Source organism: Cebus imitator, unplaced genomic scaffold (assembly GCF_001604975.1).
Source record: "Cebus imitator isolate Cc_AM_T3 unplaced genomic scaffold, Cebus_imitator-1.0 Scaffold756, whole genome shotgun sequence".
NCBI classification, from domain to species: Eukaryota; Metazoa; Chordata; class Mammalia; order Primates; family Cebidae; genus Cebus; species Cebus imitator.
In genome coordinates this window covers 460955-464919 of record NW_016108071.1, presented here as the reverse complement: position 1 = coordinate 464919, position 3965 = coordinate 460955, and positions in this window count along the sequence as shown.

Sequence of the window (3965 nt, the reverse complement as noted above, 5' to 3'; positions counted from 1 at the left end):
TGTTTATGTGGTGGATTACATTTAGAGACTTGTGAATGTTGAACCAGCCTTGCATCCCCAGGATGAAGCCTACTTGATCATGATGGATAAGCTTTTTGATATGCTGTTGCAGTCGGTTTGTCAGTATTTTATTGAAGATTTTTGTGTCGATGTTCATCATAGATACTGGTCTGAAATTTTCTTTTTTTGTTGAGTCTCTGCTGGGTTTTGGTATCAGGATGATGTTGGTCTCATAAAATAATTTGGGAAGGATTCCTTCTTTTTGGATTGTTTGGAATAGTTTCAGAAGGAGTGGTACCAGCTCCCATTTGTACGTCTGGTAGAATTCAGCTGTGAGCCCATCTGGACCTGGGCTTTTTTTGTTTGGTAGGCTATTAATTGCTGCCTCAACATCAGCCCTTCTTATTGGTCTGTTCAAGGTTTCAACTTCTTCCTGGTTGGGAGGGTGCAAGTGTCCAGGAATTTATCCATTTCTTCCAGGCTTACTGGTTTATGTGCATAGAGTTGTTTGTTGTAATCTCTGATGATAGTTCGTATTTCTATGGAATCCGTGGTGATATCCCCTTTATCGTTTTTTATTGTATCTATTTGATTCTTCTGCCTTTTTTATTAATCTGGCTGGCAGTCTGTCTATTTTGTTGATCTTTTCAAAAAACCAGCTGCTGGATTTATTGATTTTTTTGAAACTTTTTTTGTGTCTCTATCTCCTTCAGTTCTGCTCTCATCTTAGTTATTTCTTGTCTTCTGCTAGCTTTTAAGTTTTTTTGATCTTGCTTCTCTAGCTCTTTCAATTTTGATGATACAGTGTCAATTTTAGTTCTTTCCTTGCTTCTCTGGTGGGCAGTGATTGCTATAAATTTCCCTCTAGACACTGCTTTAAATATGTCCCAGAGATTCTGGTACATTGTGTCTTCGTTCTCATTGGTTTCAAACAACATCTTTATTTCTGCCTTCATTTCATTGTTTATCCAGTTGACATTCAAGAGCAGGTTGTTCAGTTTCAATTAAGTTGTGTGGTTCTGAGTTAGTTTCTTAATCCTGAGTTCTAATTTGATTGCACTGTGACCTGAGAGACTGTTATGATTTCTGTTATTTTGCATTTGCTGAGGAGCGATTTACCTCCAATTATGTGGTCAATTTTAGAGTAGGTGTGATGTGGTGCTTAGAAGAATGTATGGGGATTTGGGGTGGAGATTTCTGTAGATGTATATTAGGTCCTCTTGGTCCAGTTCTGAGTTCAAGTCCTGCATATCCTTGTTAATTTTCTTTCTCGTTGATCTGTCTAATATTGACAGTGGAGTGTTAAAGTCTCCCACTATTATTGTGTGGAAGTCTAAGTCTCTTTGTAGGTCATTAAGAACTTGCATTATGTACCTGCATGCTCCTGTATTGGGTGTGTATATATTTAGGATCGTTAGCTCTTCTTGATGCATTGATCCTTTTACCATTATGTAATGCCCTTCTTTGTCTCTTTTGACCTTTCTTGATTTAAAGTCGATTTTGCCAGAGACTAGGATTGCAAATCCTGCTTTTTTATTTTTTGCTCTCCATTTGCTCGATAAATCTTCCTCCATCCCTTTGTTTTTAGCCTATGTGTGACCTTGCACTTCAGATGGGTTTTCTGAATACAGCACACCTATGAGTGTGGACTTCTTATCCAATCTGCCCATCTGTGTCTTTCGATCGGGGCATTTAGCCCATTTACCCTTAATGTTAATATTGTTATGTGTGAATTTGTTCCTGTCATTTTGATTCTAGCTGAATGTTTTGCCCATTAGTTGAATCATTTTCCTTATGTCAATTGTCTTTACCATTTGGTATGTTTTTGGAGTGGCTGGTACTGGCTGTTCCTTTCCTTGTTTAGTGCTTCTTTCAGGAGCTTTCGTAAGGCAAGCCTGGTGGTGACGAAATCTCTCAGCAATTGCTTGTCCATAAAGGATTTTCTTTCTCCTTCATTTATGAAGCTTAGTCTGGCTGGATATGAAATTCTAGGTTGAAAGTTCTTTTCTTTAAGTATGTTGAATATTGGCCCCTCCACTGTCTTCTGGTTTGTAGGCTTTCTATGGAGAGATCCACTGTGAGTCTGATGGGCCTCCCTTTGTGAGTGACCCGACCTTTCTCTCTGGCTGCACTTAACACTTTTTCCTTCATTTCAACCCTGGTGAATCTGATGATTATGTGCCTTGGGGTTCCTCTTCTTGAGGAATATCTCTGTGGTATTCTCTGTATTTCCTGGACTTATATGGTGGCCTGCCTTTCTAGGTTGGGGAAGTTCTCCTGGATAATATTCTGAAGAGTGTTTTCCAGCTTGGATTCATTCTCTCCATCACATTCAAGAACACCTATCAAACGTAGATTAGGTCTTTCCACATAATCCCATATTTCTTGGAGGCTTGTTCATGTCTTTTCATTCTTTTTTCTCTATTCTTGCCTTCTCATTTTATTTCATTGAGTTGATCTTCAATCTCCAATATCCTTTATTCTGCTTGGTCAATTTGGCTATTGAAACTTGTGTATGCTTCATGAAGTTCTCATGCTGTGTTTTCAGCTCCATCAAGTCATTTATATTCTCCTCTAAGCTGTTTATTCTAGTTAACATCTCATCTAACCTTTTTTCTAGGTTCTTAGTTTCTTTGCATTGGGTTAGTACATGTTTTTTAGCTCTGAGAAGTTTGTTATTACCCACCTTCTGAAGCCTGTTTCTGTCAATTCATCAGATTCATTCTCCATCCATCTTTGATCCCTTACAGGTGAGGAGTTGTGAGGCCTTGGAGGAGGAGAGGCATTCTTGTTTTTGGTGTTTTCATCCTTTTTGCTCTGGTTTCTTCCCATCTTAGTGGCATTATCTACCTGTGGTCTTTGTAGTTGGTGACTCTCAGATGGTGTCTCTGAGTGGACGTCCTTTTTGTTGATGTTGAAGCTATTTCTTTCTGTTTCTTAGTTTTCCTTCTAACAGTCAGGCCCCTCTGCTGAAGGACTGCTGAAGGTCCAGTCCAGACCCTGCTTGCCTGGGGATCACCCATGGGGGCTGCAGAACAGTAAGCGTTGCTGCTGGTTTCTTCTTCTGTTATCTTTGTCCCTGAAGGGTACCCGCCAGATGTCAGCCTGAGTTCTCCTTTATGAGGTGTCTCTTTGGGTGTAGGGGGGTTGGGGCACTGCTTGAGGAGACAGTCTGTCCCTTATAGGAGCTCAAGTGCTGTGCTGAGAGCTCCATTGCTACACGCAGAGCTGCTGGACAGGTACAGCAGTACACGCAGTCTGCTGCAGTGGAACTCATAACTGCCTCTTTTCCCAGGTGCTCTGACCTAGGAAGGTAGGCTTTATTTATAAGTTTGTGACATGCTGCTGCCTTTTTTCAGAGACTCCTTGCCCCACACAGAGTAGTCTAGTCACAGTCTGCCAGCAGAGGTGTTGCTGAGCTGCCACAGGCTCTGCCCAGCTGCTGTGTGAACTGCCTCAGTATTGGCAGACTGCCTCTGTTTCAGCAGACACCCTTCCCCACACTGAGCTGGACCATCCTGGGTCCATCTGTGCTTGCTGCGGAACTCACTCCAGAATGTTTCAGATTGCTTGTTTTGTCGGGGTGGTACCTGCCAAGCCAATTCGTCTGGCTCCCTGTCTCAGCCCCTTCCCTTTCAGTTAAATAGGCGGCCCTGTCTCCCAGGGCTTCCAGGCACCAGTTGAAACGACCACCCAGATTTGTGTGAGTTTCTGTGTGCCAACCCGCAGCACCAGCCATGCTGAAAACTCGTGATACTTTTCAGCCTGGGAATCTCCTGGTCTGTGGGCAGTGAAAACTTGTTTGGAAATGCAGTGAGCACTCACCCTTTGTGTTGTTCTTGCTGGGAACTGCACTCCAGAGCTGTTCCTATTTGGCCATCTTGGATCCTCCCTCAGGTTTGTTTTGCTTGCTTTTCTAGTTTTTTAAAGTAGATCTTTATATTTATTTTAGGTTCTTCTTTTTT